Source organism: Lipotes vexillifer, unplaced genomic scaffold (genome assembly GCF_000442215.2).
Source record: "Lipotes vexillifer unplaced genomic scaffold, Lipotes_vexillifer_v1.1 scaffold1112, whole genome shotgun sequence".
Lineage (NCBI taxonomy): Eukaryota > Metazoa > Chordata > Mammalia > Artiodactyla > Lipotidae > Lipotes > Lipotes vexillifer.
Window position 1 is genome coordinate 274,672 of NW_006789373.1, and position 24,479 is coordinate 299,150.

Sequence of the window (24,479 nt, forward strand, 5' to 3'; positions counted from 1 at the left end):
TTCAAAAAATGAAAAAAACCTGAAAAATGTTTATTCAGGTCTTCTGCTCGTTTTTTAATTGTTTTTTTTTTTAACACTGAGTTCTATGAGCCGTTTATGTATTTTGTATATTAACCCCTTGTTAGTCATATCATTTGCAAATGTTTTCTCCCATTCTGTAGGCTTTTTGTTCTGTCAATGATTCCCTTTGCTGTGCAAAAGCTTTTAGGTTTAATTAGGTCCCATTTGTTTATTTTTGCTTTTCTGTCCCTTGACTGAGGAGACACAGCCAAAAAAATATTGCTATGATTTATGTCAAAGAGTGTTCCACTTATGTTCTCTTCTAGGAGCTTTATGGTTTCAGGTCTTACATTTAGGTATTTAATCCATTTTTAGTTTATTTTTGTATATGGTGACAAGTGGGATTTTTAGAGTATAGTTTACTTATGTGGCATCACATTGAAAAATAGATAATGGAGCGACAGTCTAAGAAACATTTTGTTTAAATCCTTCTATTTTGTGTCAATACTCATTCAACAGCCAACCTATTTATTTTGTACAAGCCTCAGACGCATTATTATTGTTGTTGTTGCTGTTGTTATTGTTATTACTATTACTATTTATTACTATTTAACATTACAGGTTGGAGTCTTTGATGCACAGAGGAATCTTTCATGAGGTGTTGAGTGTATCCATCTGCTGAGAGATAATGCAGAGATAGCAAAAGAACAGATGGGACCAGAGGTCCCCTGGTTGCCTTTTAGCACTTCCCTTTTAGCTCAAGAAGGGTGAACATTTCAGGAGGACTGAGCCATCAGGGCACTGGGTGCCAACTCTGACTGAAGAATATTTATCCTTGCTTAATTTTACTTCATTTTTAACTACATGGCCAATATATATGCGTTACAGAAAACTAGAGAATATGGATAGGCAAAAAGGAGACAATCATCCCTAATTCTATCCTCCAGTGTACAGTAGATGTGACTGTACCTGCAAGATGCAGTGGTACTCAACAGAGCAAAAAGCATAAAAGTGGCATCTTCCACAAGAATTATTTAACCAAGCACATGTGAGACAGAACCCAAGACCTGTGCATGTATGTGTGTGTGTGTGTGAGTGTATATGTGTGTATGAGAGCAAACTCTAGAGAAGGCTCCATCTCAGCCATCTTACCTAACTTCTTTTTCCCTAAAACCAGTCCTAAAACTTGTTACTAAAGTGATAAAATGATGGTCCTTTCCTAGCATTTGACTAAACTACTCCTGTACTCACAACCTTCCTCTAGTTTTCTGTGATTCTTGGATTGGGCTTAGGCCTCTCTGTCTCCCACTCCAGAATTTCTGGGCTAATGGTACTATTTATCTTGTTGGGTTGTTGGAGAATTAGACAATGTAATACTTGGAAAGGGTTTAGAACAACACTGGGCACATGGTAAGCCCTCCTCAGTATCAACTCTAGCATGATTGCTGTCTAAATTCACCTCCCAAATAGGCCCCATTTTCTGCTTGGTGCTCCGTGAGAGACTTAGGCTTAAATTGTGACTCACCATGTACTAGCTATATGTTCTTGGACAAATTAATTAACTTCTTGGTAATGTGAATTAGCCCCACAAATCTGGAGTACGTTTTGTGCCAGACATTGTGCCAGGTGCTGCAGACCCATGGAGAACAGCTCAAACATGGATACTGCCTGCCAAGCACTCAGTGCCTGGGGAGTGGGCACAGGCAGCTAAATAAATAATGATACAGAACTGTAAGGAAAGCACATTTGTCCACCTTGAGTTGGATCAATAGTTAATAGATGAATCCAACAAGTCAGTAAAGTAGAGAATTATAAAAAATATTATCTACATGCATTAAATGTTCTATTTCAACTTAAGCAGATTAGAGGTTGCCAGGGGACAGGAGAGGGGGATCAGGGAGTGATTACTGAAAGGGTACAGGGTCTTTCTAGGGTGATGAGAAAGTTTTGAAACGAGAGAGAGGTGGTGGTTGTACAACATTGTGAATGCACTAAGTGCCATTGAATTGCATACTTTAAAATGGTTAATTGTATGTTATGTGAATTTCACCTCAATTTTAAAAAAGCATATAAATGTACCTTATTTTTGGCAACCTTTTGAAATAGGGCTAAGGACTTTTCTTTAGGTATATGTCCAATAACTGAAGTCCCAGGTCATGTTCCTGGCATAAACTACTCCCATAACATATATATTTTGTTTTTTTGTTTTTGTTTTTGCCGTACGTTGCGGAGCACAGGCTCCGGACGCACAGGCTCAGTGGCCATGGCTCACGGGCCCAGCCGCTCCACGGCATGTGGGATCTTCCCAGATCGGGGCACGAACCCGTGTCCCCTGCATCGGCAGGCGGACTCTCAACCACTGCGCCGCCAGGGAAGCCCCAACATATGTATTTTGATTTCCAGTTTTAGTTTCTTTAAATTGGGACAAGAACTTAAATACCTGACAACATTGTTAATCAACTATACTCCAATATAAAATAAAAATTAAAAAAAAGAACTTAAATACCTGAAAATCTATCTGAGAGTCTGTTTAGATTTATGATTTTTCTCATTTACAGCTTTTACATACACATATAAAGTGACAGCAGTTTTTAGCATCTCACATTTGTGTCTTTCTACATTATTTTTCATAGAAAAACAACTTTCCTTCTGTACTCATATTTTATGAACTTACATAATATTTTGTTGAATAATATAACAACAAATAAAACAGGTATAAGTTTGGAACAAACACATCTGGCTCTTGTTAGGCATACAATTCAATTCAACTAGTGGCAGCGGAGTTAGATGGGTGTACTAGAGAGTAGTTTACCATGTTTGATCAGTGGTGAGGCCAGGGCTATAGTCACTATGTTTTACAGGGGAAATGATGTGTATCAAGTAAGTTGGTTACATGGAGGTCAGTTCTGAGAGCATTTACAATACATGGATGCCCGTAAGAAGGATGTTAACCTGAACTTGGGGGAGTGACTACAAGCTGAGATCTAAAGGTTTGGAATGATCTAACCAGAAAGCCAGGAGATGGTGCTTCAAGCACTGCAAACACCCAGAGAGAAAAGAGAGCACCTACAGTAGAGGAAGTATGGCTAGGCTGTAGTGTGCAGAAGGGGACATGTGGAAAATGAAGCTTGAAGAGGATCTTGCAAGCCACATTAAGAAGTTTAGACTTTACTTTAGGGACAGTAGAAATCCATGGAAAAGTCTTAAGGAGGACTGACATAACTAGACTTGCATTTTAGAAAGATTCCTTGGACTGCATTCCAAAGGATAGATTAGAGATGGTGGTGGGGCAGCAGAGGGATTGGGATACAGGTGAGCGATGGTAGCATCTCAACTGAATGGAGTGCTATAGGGGGCAAGGGAGAGTGCTTTGGGGGTGAGGGAGAGAGGAAAGACCTGGTTAAGGTTCAGATGTTTCTGGCTTTGGTGGTGGTGCCGTTCACCAACATAGAGCACATGAAACTAGAGTAGTTTTGGGGGAAGATGAGTACGTCTTTGAATATACTGAATTTGAGGTTCAAAGAAGCTGTGGGATGTCCATTGAGTGGCTAGACATGTGACTCTAAAGCTGGATCAGCACAGAGTAGGTGTTAAAAAATTTAGTTTCCCTTTACCTAGTATCTGTTTCCTCACTGCTTGCCTTCAAGCCATTTCTCTGCTGTCACCTCCTCTCCTCTCAGTCTCCTACTTTTTTTTTTTTGGCTGCGCCAGGTGGCTTGTGGCATCTTAGTTCCCCAACCAGAGATTGAAGCCAGGTCCCGGCAGTGAAAGTGCCATGTCCTAACCACTGGACAGCCAGGGAATTCTCTACTTTTTCTTTTTCTTTTTTTTTTTTTAGCATTTTGGTGTATTTCTCTCCAATATTTCTGTGCTTTAGAAAAACACAGTTGAAAACATACTGTATGTACTCTTTTCACTTGCTATTTTAATGTGAGCATTTTTCTGTTATTATTACTAACTATGATTTTTGATGACTCCTAGATATTCCCATCTTACAGAGGTACCAAGCTTCACTTGGCCATTTTCCTATAGTTAGCATCTAGGTGCTCATGTGTTTACAAACAAATCTTTGTTCATATTGCTGACTATTTCTCTACACTAGGCTTCTAGAAGTGGGATTACAACAGTAAACATTTTAAGGGGAATAGAAAGCTAGTTTCATATTAAGGATTGGAAGTGATACTGCTGTTTTCTCACAGGACTATCTTTTTAGTACTTGAAAAGTACTATCTTTTCAAGTCCTGTTGATATTATCACCAGAAAAAGGGGGCTTTATGACTCTCATTCATCTTTTATATTTTGTTAGTAGCATCATCTTCTTTCATCTTAAAAATATTAATCATCTATTTGTCTATAGTGTTACACACTGTTCAGAGGGGATTGTATAGATTTGATCCCTACATTCTAAAAGTTTACAGTCTAAGCGAGAAATACCCATGCCGGCAGGCATTCTTAAGATTCACCAGAATCAGACAGAAACTGTTAAAACTACATCAGGGATAGACCTCCAAGTGTGTCTAGGGCAATCACATTTAAAGGATCAGGACCAAAGGACATTTATTACATAGACTTAGGGCTGGACCACATGTGTAGCCTGCTCATTCCCTCTAAAAGTCTCTGTTGTAACCTCCTTCTCTCTTCCAGTGCATAATACCAAGTGGCTGCTCTCAGAAATGTACTGTAACCACCACCTGCTTGACCTTTAACTTCCTCTCCCCTTTCTCTCTTGACCTACCTTTCCCATGTCACCTTTCTGTCTCCCAGCCTCAGGTCCCAGACTACTCCTGCCCTTTATCAGCAGGGGTGACGGGCGGCACTGGTTTGAAGAGCTTACCGGTTCTCCTGTCAGTCTGGAGTTGTGTTTGGAAAACACAGGCCCTGACCGTGGCTGTCAGCCCTCCCAGACACCATCTGCTGCCTGTCTGTCATCATCAGCTTCAGGTACTGTGCTCATGGGTCTGGGCCTCCTCTTACCACCCTCTGCTGCAGGTGTCCTATGAGTGCCGCCCTCCCTGACACGAGAGAGCCCATTCTAGATTCTAGGAACAAATCCTCCCTTGTCTGCCTCATTCCCACCGAAGATAAAAATAACACTAATCGCAACAAAAAACATTTAGTGAGTGCTTATTATTATTCCTTTAATTGTTTTGGTCCTTCCGTTCCTGGCCATGACAAGAGACATGCTATAAGTTACTCCTGAAGAGATCTGGTGACACATGTGGACAAAACCCCTACCTGTCCGCTGCTTCTGTGCCAAGTCCAGGAATGGTGCTTGCCTGCTGCTTCCAGTGACTAGTCACAACGAAGGAGGTCGTCAGAAGCCAAGGTGTTGTTAGGAAGAAGATTCACTAAAAGAAAGGCACTGACTTCATTCTTGGGCAGATGCTCTTCCTGTGAAGCAACTGATCCCTTTACCTAGTTTTCTTGTTCTTCCCGAGTCTAATCTGTATCTGTTTTTATTGTGTTTCAGCTACGAGTATAGTAGAAGTAAATTAGAAAGAACTTTAAAAAGATTTCCTCCCCCCGCCCATGTTGGCTTCATGCTAATATAAACTTATGGTCTGAAAATAAGTTTTTTGATTATCTGGGTATGCAGTCATCCTTACCACTGACTAACTAAGAGGTAATTGTCACCAAATATTCATCCGCTGAGGGGGAGTTACAAGTTATGGCAGGTGTTTGGTGAATGATAGTAATGCAATTTATTTTACTGTTTACTCTCAGAATGATCAGCTAGTAAAACACAAATTATAGCAACAAGGACATATTGTACAGCACAGGGAATTATAGCCATTATCTTGTAATACATTATCTTGTAATAGAGTATAATCTATAAAAATACTGAATCACTATGCAGTACATCTGAAACTAATATTGTAAATGAAGTATATTTCAGTAAAAAGAAAAAAGAAATTAGGCATCAAAAAACCCCACAAATTATGGATTGGTACTTAAAATTATTTTGTTTGTAAGTCCTCTGTCCATCCATATTAGATCTAAACTTTTTTCAACTTTATTTTACTAATTATGTTTCCTGTGCATGAATCACATAATCATGAATATACTGTGCTACGCTAACTACCATGCATGTACTCTCTCAGTGCTTGAAGTAACCCCATGAGCCTGATATTAATATTATTCCCATTTTATTGATGAGGAAACTGAGGCTCAGAAATTGAACTCCAGAACATTCTGCTCTCAGCCACTGTACTGTGATGGCATGTTTCATTTTAATGTATTTTATTATTTCATGGATTCAAGTTTATCATGATCTAAAACTTATCTCCTGAGCATACCAACTATTTTTAGGAAAAATCTTACTAGGCACACCTGGTATATAAAGTAGATATTTTAAAAAATTCAACATTACAAGGAACTTTCCTAAATCTCTTTTGTGCTGCGTAATTACCATATATCTCATAGATATAATATTAGGTTCATGAATACAAAAGTTTCTCTTTTGTGTTAAAGTAATGATGAACTGTAAACTATTTAGAAGGGTGAACAATTATGGCTGGTATGAGCCCCAAATCCTTGGGAATTTGTCTGCAATTAGAATGCTCAAGTAAACACTAGTTGGACTGTTCTAAATCTCAGATTCTGTCTTTAACTTTGCTGTAAAATTAAAACATATCATCTTGTGTCCTAATTTCTGATCAGGCATAGGGAAATATTAGGAAGTGGGGAGATGTTGAAATGCCACACCTAAAGTCCTGTTTGGTTCAGTGTTCTGAGGAGCTGAGATGGGATTATGAACCTACTACTGTGTCTTCTAATGAGAGCTGTTTCTATTCCGCATTTATCAGATGTTAAAATTATTCATACTGCATGACTGAGGATTTTGGAGTCAGAGATTCACCTGCAATATTTGGAATACCAGTGGAGGTCTGCATCAATACAGAATTTATACAGCAGCTGGTGCTAGTCGAAGCTAATGATGGAATTTCAGTTTAATAAAAAGACCCCCAACTGAGCACACCATCTTGAAAAAAAGTATACTTATCAAACAGCTTTCAATCAGTTCAAGAGAGACACCTTAATTGGGAAGGGGAATATTTGAGAGCAGTTTGTCATTGTGCCAATTCCAGATCAATAACTTCACGTCTGTGCTTTGGTAGGCATTGCTTTTGCTTTATGTTAAGGAACCATATCTACATCCTCTCCATTTGGATAAGGGGATCTTTGTTTCATTTGACAATGTTAATTCTTTTAATTCTCCTCTGTATCTTCATAATAAACATGAGACAGATTTAGACTTGTGATTATAATCGTCAATATTATTTTTTAATTTAAAACAAATTTTATATTTTTGTAACAGGAAAGCAGTGCGTATGACGTTTTTATATTTTCAAAAATTGTTTCATTGAACTAAAAATTATATGAGTAAAATTAAATTATGGTGGTTTAAGTAAAGGACGAATATGCTGAGCAATGATGATCTGGAGTCATATAAAATTATCTTGGAGAAAACCATACAGAGTAATCTACTGACAAAAAAATGGGTTTACTTTTAGAAGGAAGGATCTGGAACACTAAAGAGGAATGTGACTTGATCATCAAGTCTTAGTTTCCTTGTTAAAAGGAGATGTTCGTTCAGACTGGTGACTTTCAAACTATTTGTAATGTCTGGTCTTAATGGTACCTAAGGGTCACTATGGACCAGCAGGGCAGGTGGAGAGGGCAGAGAGGGTCGTGGAACAGCAGCCCAAACGTGAAGGTGGAGGCAAAGCTGCAGGGGAGGGCTCTGCAGTTCCCTCTCTCACTTCAACCTGGACAGAGCATTTTTTTCCCTTCCTTCCTCTTTTCCTTCCTTCCTTTCTCTCTCTCTCCTTCTTTCTCTCTCTCTCTCTTCCTTCATTCCAAAATTTATATCTATTTACATAGATATAAATTAACACATAGAAATACTGAGTTTCTGTAGACAATTTCTTTTTGAAAAATAGGGTCTCACTGCTAAAATGTAGTTTGAAAATCACCAAACTAGACAATTCTAAGTCCTCTTCCTTCTACGAATTCCTTCCTTCTAGTAAGTCTTTGATTACTGTTAGGATTTTAAGATCCAGAAACAAAATAGCAAGGGAGATTGAAGATTTTTTAGGACACACAACAAATATCTATCTTGTATGAATTGTAGTTCTGCTAAGATGCAAAGCTGTGGATAAAATGGCATCTTGCAGACCCCGACAGAGATTGGGTCTATGGTTAATAGTTCTAATTTTTTCTTTTTTTTCAGAGCAACTATGCAGGACAGAGCCAAGCTTACTTAGGCACTTAATCTACTAGGTGATGTTTGGACAGAATGACAGAGTTATGGCCTAATTTTAAAAATCAAAGTCTCTTGCATTTAGAGGATCATACACTATAAAAGTTGGGGGGATACCTTGAGATCACTTTCCTCATTTTATGTGTTCACTCAGCAATTAACTCAGTAAATTTTTATGAAATGTGTCAGCTACTATGCTGGGTGTTGGGGTAATATATATTGTCCTATCTGTATAGAGATTATGTTTTAGTGGAGGACACAGTCAATTAAACAAATAATCAAACATGTAAGAGTATAACTACAAATTTTTAGAAGTGCTATTAAGAATATGCTTTTCTGAGGTCATATATTAGAGAATACATGAGAACACCAGGCTGTAGGGAGAGAAAGTGGCCTCAGGTCACTAAGCTGTGCTTGAGGAGCTGACACTAGTCTCAGTCATGTGTTCCCTCCATCTCACCACTTGGGCTGTGGAAGTTTAGGCCAATAGTAAGGGCTAAGTGATGGAAATCAGAAATCTATGAGTTCCTTTTCTGGCATCTCCACTACTTTGAAATGTTGGGCAACCTTGAGAGACTCCTAAATATCTGCACTTAAGAATGGAAGCTTCAAATTTTTGAAAATAGTTTTTTAACAATTTTTCAAAATAACTGTTTTAAGGTATCTCTGTTTCCAGTATGGTTGACAAGAGGCTGAAAATGGTTTGCAGAGGTAACAAAGTCTGCAATTAAAGAAAAGCAGTCACTTAGTAGCTCCAGCAAGACTCCTGTATTATTATTAAAATTTCTAGGCTGCAACCAGGTTCAGCCGCTTCCTTGAGACTCCCAACCTGTACCACAATCCTTGTTATCAAACTAGCTTCTATCTTTGCATATTTGTAATCTATGTTCATATAATCCTGTGTAAGCATATATATGTACACAATAATATATATAAATTCCCATGAATGGGTTTTGGGGGCCACGTTTTTTGAAAAATAGATCATGTTATATATGCCTTTCCCTGGGAAATGCCTCAGGAAGATGTCTCCAAGTTAACTTCTTAGTTCTACTAAGTTCTGCTTCTTCTACTATTTCTATAATATCGACGGGTATTTATAGTGAATGAAAATTTGATTATTTCTTGAGCAGTAGGGCGGGGTGAACTCTGGGTACAAAGAAGATAAAACACTACAATGAAAGGAAAAGTGAGGTACAGATGCCTAAACCATTTGGTATCTTTTTGATAGAACTGATTAGCGGAGGAAGAGACATTTCTCTTCCTGAAGAAAAAAATAAAAATAGATCTTCAATACCTCAGCAGCAATCTTCATCATCAAATCAGTTCCAGACCACATGGGATGATTAATTCTTTCAGCCCCCCTCAGAGGGTGAGAATTTCAGAAATACCATTAGTCAGAAATGAACTTAGGAAAACATTTGTAAAATCTCTTGTCATCTCAGAAGAATCTTAATACAACAAACTACTGAATTGTCAGTAAAACATACAAACTGAACCTCCCCGTCTTGTTCACTTAGGAAGGGGGATCTAACACAGAAGATGGGTTGGATAGAAAGGTCTAGAATCTAGATTGTTCAGTGTATAATTGCTGTGCAATTGCTTGAGCATTATCATATCCCTTAAAATTCCTCTTATGTTAGTCACATTCATCATTTTGGTTCCATTTTCATTAAAATAGAAAACATCTTCATACTAGTACTACCTTAGAATCTGCTGACTGACCCAGCTTTCAAAGGCAGTATCTTCTAGTAAATCTATGTCTCTTGTTACATGTACAACCAATAAAACAAAACTAGCTTGTGCAATTTAATGTCACCTTACTGCAGACTTCCACAACACCTATCACTATTTTATTAATGTCTTAATTTAATTCAAAGCATTAGAAACCAAGGTGAGTACCAGATATTGCTCCAATATCCAATACTGTGTCTTCTGAATTATCTGGGACTGACAGTGGGTTTGGGAGGGGGAGGTGTCCTCGGATTTCTAATGAGACACCTCTTTTCTGTTTGCTGATTTTTTAAAGGTCATGAAGAGCTGGTTGAGAAAGAAGAGAACATGGAATATCTAGTTTTAGATCATCCCAAACTTATCTCATCAATAAAATGTCACTGCAGGTCTGCTTATTTGTTGGACGGGAATGAGGTGGAACTTTAAAAAGGCCTAGAGTAACTTCGTGGATTGAAGAGAGACCTTCTCAAATCAGAGATGAGGACTTTTTCACTTGCATTTTTCAAACACAAACTTAAAAAAATAATAAATTACCTTTTCATTTCAACACCTTGAAACCTTAGAAAATTGCATTATCACTGATAAATTATTAAAATAACTTTTTTCTTTTTCAGACATAATAAAGACCATTTTCATAGACCTGTTGTATAGCTTCAAATGGAATAAATAGATAAATGAGCTGCTTTCTATTTTCATTCTAGTTACAGGGGAGGAATTTTTTTGGATTCTGGATGTTAGCAGTTTCCTTTAAAAATTACTCTGGAAACCCTCTATAAATGAAAGAAATATGTATAGGATGCAAATTCAGTGTGCTGTCCTCATTTACCCAGTGGAATTCAGAATAAGCCCCAGCTTGTGAACATATTTAAGCAGATTGAAATGGATATTAGTGGGATTTGTAAGGAGAAGCACTCCAGTCAGTCAAACATGCTATGCACGAGAACTTTGATAATGTTGTTTTACTGATAATTACCTGCCGGCTGTCACCTCCAAGTGGGATTTCATGCAGGTTCCTGTATTTAAACATTACATTTGGAGCCAAGCCTGCCAAGACACTTATACCAATCTGGCCATGTCCGTTTTATTTCACAATTATCTGTGACTTTCTTCGTGAAAAGCAATGCAGTTAACTCCCTTTTAATTGTGTTTGATCTGTGCGGGCAAGAGACCATCAATACCGTGTTCCCACTTCCCTGGCCCGGAGCAGGTTTTGCCTCTCTCCCTCGCAGGCATCGGCAGACACCAGAATTACTGGAAAGCAGCACTTCCTGATGACCAGCATGAATATTCATCGGACCTCAGAAACTGGTCGCTGGGGCAAAGCAAAGACCTTCTACTTACAAACGAAAGGTGTTTTAAATAGGAAAGACCATTTTCCGTGGTCCTCCTATGTGTCTAGCGTGTTCAGGTCCTCCAGCTCTGCATCAAACTTCCTTTTCTCTGTACCATGCCCCCACTTTTTCCCCCCCATACTGAACTCCTAATTAAATTTAAGTTTCAAGAGTTTAAACTGTATACCTTTTTAATTGTGTCCTACTTTGTATTGGCTGATGCACAAGTCTGAAAATGGATATTACAGCGTTTTATGATATAATATCACCCTAATTGGTGCTTCATAGGCCGTGGCTGAATTCTTTTCAATTAAGCGTTAACATACAGTAACTGTTTCTCTCTGCAAATGCTGGAAAGCCATTCACTAGAGAGGACTGGTACTGCACAACTCCAAAGTACCTTAATGTGTCAAAAATGTTTTGTGAAGAAAGCTACACTGTAAATGCAATCACCTACATTGGTGTTCCCATTGTTAACCGGGAGTGAAAGTATTGCTAATTGTCCTGCGTTTTAGCTGGGTTTTTAAAGCATTATGTAGTAAGTACACCGGAGGGTCAATTTGTGAAGTGAAATACTTAGCATGCAAAGCGTAATACAAGATGCTGTGTAATACTTGACCTCTCAGCATAATAAATGTAGCAGTGAAACGCTGTGCATTCAGTATTCACTGAATAGAGCCTTCGCAGTGGAACAAAACCAGAAAATGTTCTCTTCATTCCTTTTTTTTTTCACTAAGCGAAAATTATTCTTTATAATGGCCATTGCAGCAATTAGCTGGCATTTGGTAGAATAAATGTGCAGAAATAGCAATTTCTTATTTTAAATGAGATTTTGTATGGAGCCTGCAAATTACTTGAGGTATATGAATAATTGTGCCTTAGCTTTATGCTACAGAATAGGGTGTGGGTGGGTATAAAGATTTCCTATTTGCAGTTAAATGTTTAGACATTTTATTATTTTAATTTCACTCACAGTCTGCCTGGACTGACCCTGCTTTCCCATTGATCATTTCATGTGCGCCTGGAAGCAGTGTGCAGATGGCGGGAGACTCCCAATTAGTGCATCATGTTTTTTATGAATGTGACATATAAGTGCAATCAGGTCTCCTCTGGAGGCAATGGCGGTGTTGCGACTTTGAGTTTCTAAATCAATACAATTTAATAATCTGCATGGAATGAATGTTTATCAATGTTCTCTGTGGTCAAATGCAATTGGAAACTTCATTAAATTTTTATCCAAAGTTTTTCACCTTATTGAAATGCATTCTTCCAGGCATTCATGATTCATCCAATTAGCCTTAACTAGGGTATTTTTTTTCTTCTCTCAAAGTGATTCAGTTAATTATGTCCATATATTCATAATTATAAGGTGGATGAGTTGGGTAAAACTGAAATTATGAAGTCTGCAGAGAGCTTCTATGAGGTTTAGAATGTAGAATATAAGAAAGGAATGAGTAAAAGTCAGAGCAATGAAGTGCTTTGTTTTCATCTTCCTCAGCCCTCCCCACCCCAACTGCTTTCGCATGGGGTTTTACGTATTTATTTTTTCGCTTATTTGTAATCCAACAACGTAAAAAAATTGATTTGCGGTAAGCTCAGAGTGAATAATAATAATAATAATAAAGCAAACTCTACGGATACTAAGAATGCTTGATTAACATGTTGAAAGTTATTTTTTAAAAAATTTTAAGGTAATATATTCGTTTAAAGGCTAACTATTCAAACAGTCAAAGAAGAAATTTCCTTTTACCCACTGACCACCATACAAAGTTCTCTGACCAGAGGTAACTACTTTAGCAGGTCTCTTACATGTTCTCTTCCCACACTTTTAAGTCCTTTCTTCTCATTACCGTCCTTCATACATTTTACTGGCATACTCTAATTATATGTATTCTACATAATATCTTGTTTCAAGCATTTTATTTTTTCCTAGGCAACTTTTCTAGCTCAAGAACTTTTTTTAGTCTTTAAAATTATGTTTTAGGATTATTTTTTAGCGAAATGAAAGAACAGTCTATCCTAATTATTTTTTTACCTAAGACCTAAGCGCATGCAACTTTTTATTCAGACCATCAAGTGACACCCAAAATTCCTCTGCCAAACGCTCTAATGAAGGCAGCTCATTAGCAAATGACACAGCTCATCTGTTAAATCCAGCCTGTGACACTGCAGAGTTGGAAACAGCCCCAATTCGTTACTGTTAGTCTAATCTGGGTAAATGATGTTCTGGCATAGCAAGCAGATAGCAGTCCTCTGTCACTCTACAAACAAGGCTTATTTGCTACACTCCCCCACAACAAGCCCCAGGGAGGGTGCTGGGTCATTGTATTACTGCCTTTGCCCAATGCTCATGCCTAAGAACTTTAGCAAACTGCATAGCCACTGCCCAGAAAGAATTGTACATGATTTCTGTCCTATTTTAGTTCCTCGTGATATTTTTTTAACCGATGGAACAAATAAGAAGTCACCATTAGAGTTTTACCATTTGAAATGATTCATAGTACACCCAAGAATGTGAGTTATAACATTTTTCTAATTATTCCTTCCTGAAATGTTCCTCCTGAGACTTTCCAAAGAAGGAGAATGCGGTAGACTAAGCGTAAGATTTCATTCCTATCTTTGTGTGGTACAGGCAAGTGTTATATAAATAACTGTATAAGTAAAGATATTGGTATGTTAGAACAGAGAGAGAGAGAAATGTCAACTGCGTTTTCATATTAACTGTTATTAAAAATGCTCTGGTCATGGGGATCACCTGGATAATTTTTCTTTTTTTTCTGCAAAAAGCTTAATTGTTTCCATTTGCTCCAAGACTTGGGAGAGGGCCCCAGGGTGGTTAAAAAGCTTCCTGGTGGCTGCAGAGCGGGGCTTCAGGCAGAAGCCCTGACACCAGAGGGGCTCCTCAAAGGCGGCTGTGCTTGAGGGTGAGTCTTTCGAAGAGATACTCGCCCAGCCCCGCCTGGGGACCAGCCAGCCTGCGGAGGTTGATCACGTGGTCGCCCATCTTCTTGATGAGTTTCACCTGCTCCTCTAGGAAGCGGCTCTCCAGGAAGTCGTAGAGTTGGGGCTCTGCGTGGACAGAACCCAGGGCTTGCAGATCCAAAAGGGGCGGGTTCAGGTTCTTCTCCCTGAGAATGCCGGCTTCCAGAGCGTCCTGGGTTTTACCCCACTCATCCTGAGGTGGCTTCTGCACCTCCGCAGCCCTGGTTTTGCATTTTCAAGAGACGCTTGGCGCCCTTGCGCTTCTCCTTGGCCAATTCGTGGAAACAATGGCCCACGCTCTCCAGGGCCACATCGTCGAGGTGGAAATAGATGCCCAGAGAGAGGGGCTTCCCTGGTGGCGCAGTGGTTGAGAATCTGCCTGCCATTGCAGACGACACAGGTTCGAGCCCTGGTCTGGGAAGATCCCACATGCCATGGAGCAACTGGGCCCTAGGTGTGGGAGGCCCCACAGGTGCATGTTAACCGGGTGGTTGACTTTCGCCTCCACATCGGTGGAATAATTCTGATGATCTGGGAGCTTATGGTTGATCAGTAATAAGGAGCTAAGCTCAAAAAATAGTGTTGGCTGGTCCCGGTGGCCTAGGATAGCTGATGGCTGATTCCGAAGGTTGCAACTGGAAAAAAGGTTGGAGGGTGGTCAGAGTCTGGAGCAAGGGGCGTACCTAGGTCTGTTCTGTCCAAACACTGTTGAAGCAAGAGACAGATCTGGGGGAACCGCTGAGCACACTGCTGAATAATTCTTTTCATAAGCTATTTCCTGTCATTGTGATCAACTAACAAATCTTCACCACATCCTGAGAGGTAAACAGGGGTCTTTATGGTTAATTTAAAAAAGAAAGAAAAAAAAAAAGGATGGCACAGATAGTGAAAATCTGTTTTATGTTGAACTGTTGGTCTCTGCATCATTGGAGGTTTTATATCATTGCCATAAAAATCTAATGACAATATTTTCACCTGGAATATTTACCGAGAAATAACCTTTCTCTTTCAAAAATTGAGTAGAATACCTATGTAGGGGATGCTTCCTGTTTTAAGTGTCTGCATTAAGAAAGAAACTTTCTTTTCCTGTTTCCCAAGGAAACTCCCAAGTAAACTCCTAGTTTCCTTGGGAAACTTCAAAGAAGAGGGCCTCATTGTAGTTCACTCAAACTAGATGACTCCCCGTTTTCCATATCTGTTCTCCTACATCCCGCTTTTACTGGGGGTGGGCCTTCTCTTTGGGGATCTCCTCACTCCCGAATCTGGTTGTCCAATTCCTTTTCCTCGTTCAAGGCCTAGCTCGAATGCTCTCTCCTCCATGAAGCTTTCTCTGCTGTCCTACTGAGAAGGAATCTCTCCCTCTTCTGAACTATGAAAGCAATTTGTCTTTCTACCTCTCAGTTGTTTATATACATTTCATCACCCCTGCTTAACTGTAGGCATCTTGGGAGTTGGACCCAGTCTGAACCAATTCTAGTGCCTTATGCATTGTGAGTATTCAATAAATATCTCGAGTGAATAACTTTTACCAAGAGGATTCTGGTCATTGATCCATCATTATGATGGCAAAGAGTTCCAAACATAGAGTCCAAAACCTTTCAGGTACACACACAGAAAGTCCATTGTGATTCTGTTGTGCCTCATTCCTTGAGAAATGACCAGATTTCAACAGTCCCCCTCCTCCTATGGCAAAAAAGTTGTGTGCAGTATGGGTGACATCATGGGATTTCTCACTTTGTCCCCTTGTCTGGTTAAAGATAAACTCTAATCAACCCTGGCTTCTTTCCTGGATGCCTATTTGCCGTTCAGGTTATCAAGCAGAAATAGTTTATTTTAAAAAATTATAAAAGCTGACATTTTTTGAGGGTTGTGTGCCAGGAGATGTACTGAGGACTTTATAAATGTTGTCTCATTTGAGCCTCACAACCAGACATGAGGGAGAAGCTATTATGACCCTCACATCACTGGGAGAGAACTGCGCTGAGCCGTTGGATGTCTTTCCAAGTTATGCTACGATTCTGGGAAAGAGCAGAAGCAGGACTCAGGTCTGTTTACATCCATAATCTGAGGTCTTAATCCTCCTCCTTCCTTTTTTCCAGCTTCACAGTTTTCTTCACCCCTTCTCCTCAGTGAACTTCCCATGGAACAGTTGAACTCAGGGGATATTTGTACACTTTTGTGGGAACTGCTTACCCAGAGCAAACCAGACTCTAGGGGCTTTAGACAATGATGCTCTGTGTGTCCAGTAAAAACACCCACCTTCAACCGAAAAAAATTTACTGAAAATCCCATTTCTACCTAATTCTATATGGTATGGGCGGTTTGGGGCGTAGTTAGGAAATGAAAGGAGGCCGAGTAAAGACACAAACGTTTCTCTTCACTTGTAGGGAAGGTGCTGTCACACCTGAGCATGGAAATGGGTTTACACCAGGGAGGTGGGCTTAGGTGTGAAAGAGATGATCCCCTAGCCCACCTGTGAGCTGTGGCTGTCAGCCTGGGATACACCAAGGTCCAGATACCCCAAGCCCCAGTGTTTGCAAGGCAAATCCATGCTGATACACGGAGCCAGAACAGAGCTCCTGGAGAAACCTTCTGCTTGGTGTTAGGGTACAAAGAACAGCGATGCCCTTCATCCAATACAAATTTTCCAACACAAAGGTGAGAGAAAAACCAAACATTTACTCAAAGAAAAAGGTAAAAACCCATCTGATAAACCCTGCCACAATATTTTCTTCCAGTTTTATTTATTCAGCATTTATACTAGTGGTTCGCAAATTTTAGGATGCAAAATTACCCGGGTGTGGCGGGGGGGGGGGGTTTGTTCAAATGAATAGGCCCAGATCCTTTCCCCTAAAATTCTGATTCTGTGGGTTTAGTGTGAGTTCCTGGGCTCTGAATTTTAGACCACATCCAAAGAGATTCTCGTGTTCCTCATCAGAGAAGTAAATTCTAAGAAAACAAGTCTGAAATGTAGGCAAGTGCTCTGAGAGCTGACGTTCTGTGGGGTTATTTAGGATGAAGCTTATTAATAACATTCTCCAGGAATGCTGTCTTTGGAGAGCTGGTGACGGCTGACAATGCCTTCAGCTACTGCCAGGAAGTTTCCTGTTCTCCTTCAAAAAGGAAAACTTGTTCTAGGAAAACTTACAGACAGGACCGAGGGTGGGGTAGGGGCAGAGGAGCTGTCCCTGTGTGGGTGAGAGGAATCACCTGTGCCTTTGCTGGTCTTAGCTGGGCAGGCCTCCCAGGCACTCTGCAGGAGGCAGGTCAAGGGACCCCTAAGCTTCAAGGCGGATCGTCTTCTGAGGGAGGGCTCAGCGAATCTGAAGTCCCGAACAACAGATCTTTCATTCATTCGACAGTTGTAGGGGCCTCTTATGTATCCACGCGGTAGGCCTGGGCCTTGCACATGCTTTTCTCTCTTCCGGGAAGGCCGATATCCCCCAGCTTCGCCTAGCTAATTTTCTCCTTCCAGACCTGGCCTCCCTAATGAGGCCATTTCCCCCAGGATATGCCCTCATGTTATCATTAACCTGGGAAATGGGATTTCTTGATTCATGGCTGTCTCTCTCATTTGTAAGCTCCATGAGGGCAGGGGCCATGTTATTTTATTTTTATTTTTTAATATTTTTATCTCTGAGTCACTGGATTTCAGCAAAAATAATTTGCCGAAACCCAGTTTTCAGAGTGACTGCTGCATTTAGCAGTGTACCAGTTTAACAGAGTGGATTATTTTTCTGTTATAAATTATACAGCAAATTGTATTAGAGAGAATGTTTTAACAGCTTTTGATGATTTCTATGAAGTTCATTGGTTTTAATTTTGTCTTCATAAAGCATTTTAAGGAAAGTTTGATTGTTAACAGCTAAGGATCATAGAATGGTTTAGCCTTTTAGAGTATATATTAAATATTCAGGAAAGGGTATTTAGTAACCAGTAACCAAAACTTAAAGATTAGTACCCTAACTCTTTTTTTTTTTTAAATAAATTTATTTATTTATAGCTGTGTTGGGTCTTCGTTTCTGTGCGAGGGCTTTCTCTAGTTGTGGCGAGCGGGGGCCACTCTTCATTGCGGTGCGCGGGCCTCTCACTATCGCAGCGTCTCTTGCTGCGGAGCACAGGCTCCAGATGCGCAGGCTCAGTAGTTGTGGCTCACGGGCCTAGTTGCTCCGCGGCATGCGGGATCCTCCCAGACCAGGGCTCAAACCCGTGTCCCCCTGCATTGGCAGGCAGATTCTCAACCACTGTGCCACCAGGGAAGCCCAGTACCCTAATTCTGACATTCATTCCCTTAAGTATGAAATTGCTAAAGAGGGATTCAGAGTAACTAAATTAACATGAAACACAGGGATTTTAGACACTAACTGCTGGTCATATAAAATCAAGGCTGATGTGCCATTTGAGGCATTGGTGAAAGAATGTAAAAATGCTTAAAGAGAAATCCTAAGTGGCATTCAGAAAGATGGGGAAACTAAGTCAGTTGAAACAATCTCATTTCATGTATAATGCTGTAATTTAAAAATTTAATTGGCAGAAACAAAAGTTAAGTCCACCATGCCACCAAGCAATTGTAAAAAGAATATTAATTAATCATGGTTATAATTTGAAAATATTAGACAATTATAGAAATTAGAAGTAGCCGAAGATTCAATTTTTATTTTCTAGCAAGGAGAAATTGAGGTACTTTTACATGATTGTAGTGCACCAAAAAATTTGAAATAAAAGGGCAAACGTGTTCAATGATACATAAAGGAAGCAAGGAGGCTCATGAGGGGTTGGCATGATTAAATGAACGACAAAAGTTTAAGTTTGACTTACATATTACCATAAAACTAAAATTTACAAAAAAGAATTTAAAAGATTAGTTAAAAATTCTAAAAATGCTAAAAATATAGGTAAAATAAATGAAGGAAATGTAATAATTATTATAAGGAAATATAATAATAAGAAATAATGAAGCAACAACATCATATACTGAGGCCATTATTCCTCTTAGAAAAATGGCAAAAATAATCCTTTAAGTGCTAAAGAGTTGACAAAACTGTAAATGACTTAAAAAAAGAAATCTGTTTCAGACTGAATATTTCTAAGAAAAATAACTAAAATTTTGGCTAACTTACTATTTATCCATAGGAAGAGTAAACTATCCATGGCTTTTGACAAATTATAGTTCTTCAAAATGCTGCTATAAAAAGAAAATAAAAACTAAGACCATCCTATAAAAATTGTAAATTGTATAGTTAAACTTGTTTTTGATAGATAGTTACATCTGGTAAATCTGACAAATTAGTGATTCAGTAATCGACCATTTGATGCATTCATTTTGCAGGGTTGATTTTTGGCCAATTAGCCAGTTTCTTTCTTCAGAGTTTCTTTTATTTACCATCTCCAAAACCTGTTGCAGTGCCTGGTATGCAGAAGATGCTTGATAAACAGTGGATGAATAAATGAATGAGTGAACTGTGCTGGGGCAGGGGAATAAAAAGGCAAATAAGACCGTCAGGGTTCTTGGCTTCGTGAAGCTTACATTCTCCACTGAGTGGTAGTTCAACTCTTTTCGGTTATAATCTTTCTATAACTGTAGAGCGACTTCATCTTCGTGTTGTACTGGTTCTTGATTCACAGGATCAGGTTTACTGTACCGTTACACTACATTTGGTATTTAAATGGAAATAGAACTTCATTCCATAGAAAGGTGGAAAACTTTTTCAAATAGGCCAGAGTGAGGCAATATTACACAGGCTTGTTTGGCAGTAAAATTTCTGATAAAATGACTGAAACTCTAAAGGTAAATTCCGTCTACGTGACATTCGCACAACACTTCATTCTGAAGTGATTGTCAAACAGATGCAAGAGAGAGAGAGAGAGGGAGAGAAGAGCAAGCAGAGAGGAAGGAAGAGCCAGCCAGTCCTCTCCCCCACCCCGCCCCGCACCCCCCATTCATCATGGAGGAAGTGCTCACACAAATCCCATCCCAGGAAGTCACAGCTGGGCTGAAGTCTTTTTTTCTTTTCTTTTTTTCTTCTACCCCTTCAACTCGTCTCCTTGTCCATGATCAGAAACGAAAGGAAATGAGGTAAATGTAAACCCATCCCAGGCTTCACAAAGTCGACAGATGACAGGTAGGACGTGCAAACGGAGAGCCCGGCCCCTTGCGCACTGCCCGCGGTATCCTGAGCTCTTGGGGAACTGGTACAGTAAGAGCCAGAGGCTTTTCCTGTGCAGTGAGTTGGAATTAAACATGCTAATTTGAGGTCTCTTTCAAGTATTTTGTTTAACTCCATTGGCCTTTAATTCCTTTATATTGCATCATTTAATGTAATGTTATTTATATATGAAACATGTTATGCTTATTAACCAACGTGCAAAAATCCAAAGTACAGATTTTCTGTAATGGGCTAATTACAGGACTTTAAAGCCACCTACTGAGTTTTGCTGAGCTTCACAACAGGTTCAGTGAACTGGATAAATTTATTCAAACGTGTGGAAATGAACCCCATTCTATGTGCAACGGTACTGGGAAAACACACAAATTATACCTCAATACCAGTTTAATGGGTCAAACAGTGAACCTGAATACTGAACTTATCTACATCTTAAACTAGTGGGGAGGCTTGTGGGAAGAAAGGGAGTTTCTCCCTGTTTGTAAACAGTGGTAATAAAACAATAAGCCTGGCAATTAGGAGCCAGTTCTCCACACTCAGAAGACAGAAGGGGCTTGCCTTCCAGTGACCTTTGAAAATACACAACTTTCATAACCCAACCTGAGTGGAATGGAGTGACGAAAGCTCAGCAAACACATCTCAAGCACAGCCCTTTAATCTTTGCTGTGGAGAACAAGAGGCGCCTTTTCTTGTGTCATGGTTTAGGAAGACTTCAGCACAGAGTGCTCAGAGTTAGACACACAAATAAGGTATAACTATGTGGCGGAATTAAACATTGTCTTCAAACCAGCTTTTTACCCCTGAGCTGGATCAAAACAACAGGGATATGTTGATCATGTTAGTATTGATTCTTCATGAATCCATTCTTAAATGGATTTTTTTGCATTTGCGAGTTCCAGAGGATTTTACACTCCAACTCCATAGCACCATATTTAGAACTATTATCCCATTATAAGAATACAAAGACTGGGCGGGGGGCAGGGGTGGGAGAAGAAAATGGAGGCTATAGACAGAGGTTTGAGAACCTCGTCAGGGACAAAGTTGAAAGAAAAGACCCTATTTGCTATGTTGTGTCATTGCCAATGGAAGTAGTTTTCCAGTAGAGAAACACACACACACACACACCTGCACATATACACGCACACACACGCATATATGATCACTTCTATCCCTTAGATGAAGATGGACGTTACTTTGATTCTTTGATAGGTTTCTGTAGTAGATCGATCAATTTTGTCATGAAAGAGAAAAGAGGGTCATTTCCAAGCCTGAAAGAGCTCCAGTCTTGTCCTCAGGGCACCTTCTTTACAACGTACAATCCACCCAGTGACTGACGGTTGGGTGTTGCTAACCTAATTCACGCCTGTCTCTTCAGTGAACGCTGGTGTGCCTAGCTCTCAAAGCAATGAGCCTGGATTTTCAGAGCGCTCTCCGAAAGTGCCACGTATACCAATAAAAAGAGAGATCTGCAGGAAATGAGGTGTGACGCAGGCCGGCTTCACCAAGACTCTCGGACCAAGAAATAAGAATTTAAATATGAAATACTAAAATTTAACACATGACTGAAACAAAATAAATGGTGTACCAGTGAAAGCATTTGAGGTAATTAATCAATGCTGTGTTTGTACATATCATTAAATATATTATACTCAGTTTAGATTTGATTTCTATGCTCCTTTTATAAAGAGTTAAAAGAAAAATACATTTGAATTCACGCTGATACCGAAAACATGCTCCTAGCTTCTAGTTTTTTGGATTTCAAATCATTTCCATTAACAAACAGCTATTTGCCCTCTAATAAAATATGTCATTATGCTTTATTCACATCGCACAAAAGAATCACTGAAAAATCGCCCCAATGATGGCCAATAATTACACATTTTGCTCCTGTGCTAGCGATGAAGAAATCTGTTCATTGGAGAAAGCAGGTGCTGGGGCATCAAGCTAATAGTCAATGTGAGCCGTGGTAATTAGCCACAGCGATTGCTAAAATTAACAATTAGCTAACATGCAATTCTCTTTTTTGCAGGCTGCAGTTTACTTTGTATAATCCTTGCATGTTCTTAGTAATTATTCTGACAGCTTATTATTTTTATTTTTTCTGGTTTGAACACAGCTTTAACATTTGCATTGGGCGACCCAAATGTTCAACAGGCAGGGGCGAAACAACTGCTTGACTAGGCATTTTTCTGAGGCCACATTTGGTGGTTTATCTTAACTTTTCATGGTTGGGGAGGGGATGGTTATAGGGATAAGATCTCTGATTCTTTCACAGCTATTGTCTTCTCCCCTCGGGCCTTCCCCCAGCGCAGCACACTTGGTCATCCCGGAGCTTTTACAGGGAAAACTGCCCAGTCAGCGGCAATTTAGACTCGAGGGAATGACTCCAGGGCTGAAGTGCCATAGTCAAGCTGGTCAAAACATCTTCTTTTCATTCTTCTTCCCTGGAGTGTGTCTTTGGTTAATGCATTCACTGTCCTCACACAATACCCTCCACATCCCCCCTCCCCTTACTGAGGGAGAAAATGCAGCATACTGTGTGGATTGTTCTGGTCAGGGACTCTACGCTGGGATAATATCGCTAGAGCCTTCCAGTGGAATAAGCCTGGTGAAGCCTCAGCCTATGTGTGAAAGAAAAAAGAAAAAGAAAAATTAAATGGCAAGAGAGTAATTTGTTTCCAGAAAACCTCTGGGAGGGAGAGATGTGATGAAAACTCTTACAGCATTTAAGTAAGATAAACTGCGGCAACAACTTTAGCAAACTGCTATTCCAGATTGTATTCGTCTCCTATGCTGGCCAACAAATCACCACAGACATAGGGATATAAACGATACAATTTTATTTTCATACAGTTCTGGAGGTCAGAAGTCTGAAATGGGTCTCACTGGGCTAAAATTAAGGTGTCACCAGGGCTGCGTTCCTTTCCTTACCTTTTCCAGCTTCTAGAGTCTGCCCATGCTCCTTGGCTTGTGGCCCTTCAGAGCCAGCAATATTTCCTCCTCTCACTGTCCAGCCTTAGTCATGTCTCCCTTTGACCACAGCTGGGAGAGATTCTCCACTTTTAAGGACCTATGCGATGACATTGGGCCCACCTGGATAATCCAGGATACTCTCCCCATCGCAAATCCTTGACTTAATCACAACATCTCTTTTGCCGTGTAAGGTAACATATCCACAGGTTCCAGGGGTTAGGACACGGACATCTTTGGAGGGCCATTATTCTGCCTACCACACACACCAATGACATATGTACATATGGTAAATGTGTGTTTCTCTACAGTTGTGAGTCATCCCACATTTAGTGTCAGGGAATTGGACTATTGAGGACTGGTGGAGATTGGGGGCCGGGGGCAGTGGATGTCCGTGGCTTCCATAGACAGTAACTCTGTATTGGCCCTTCCATGCTAGGTGTCTTAACTAATGCACAGAGCCAGGGTAGGCCAGGCTTTGTCCTGTCCCTCCCTCCCAGGGTCCTGAGTTTGGAGGGCCTTTTCAGCCTCTTAGTAAGAGGGCTGCCTCTTAGAGTGCAGGCTTGGCCTGGCTAAGAGCTATCATCATGTGTACTGTGCTTTATTATGGCGTTGGGCTGTGGCATGCTGGTTTACTGTGTGAATGAGTGAAACAGATTGCTGTCCACAGAAACTCTGAATTAACATCAAGAAACACCACCCTCTGCAGCCCTGAATTATAAAATGCAGTGATGGGAGAGACAAAGTGCTGGTGTATGGTCAGGCCACTCAAGATGGCTGTTCCCCTGCCCTCTGTACATCCCCCCCCCCCCCCCCCCCCCCCCCACCCCGCCCCTCCCCCACCCCCCCCCCCCGGCCGCTAGTACAGCCAGCAGTGCCCCAGGTGAGTCCGTAGACCCCTCAACTGGCCTTCACCTCCCCACCCCCCGGAAGCTTGTTTCCCCTTCACCCTCAAGCCCCTTTCTTTTTTTTTTTTTTAAATAACTTTATTTATTTATTCATTTTTGGCTGCATTGGGTCTTTGTTGCTGCGCGTGGG

General features: G+C 40.2%; 1 pseudogene; it reads right to left on the reverse strand.

The window, feature by feature from the left end:
- Positions 1-14,227: 14,227 nt before the first annotated feature.
- LOC103080606 (ferritin light chain-like) overlaps positions 14,228-24,479 on the reverse strand; it is a 23,257-nt pseudogene continuing 13,005 nt past the window's right edge.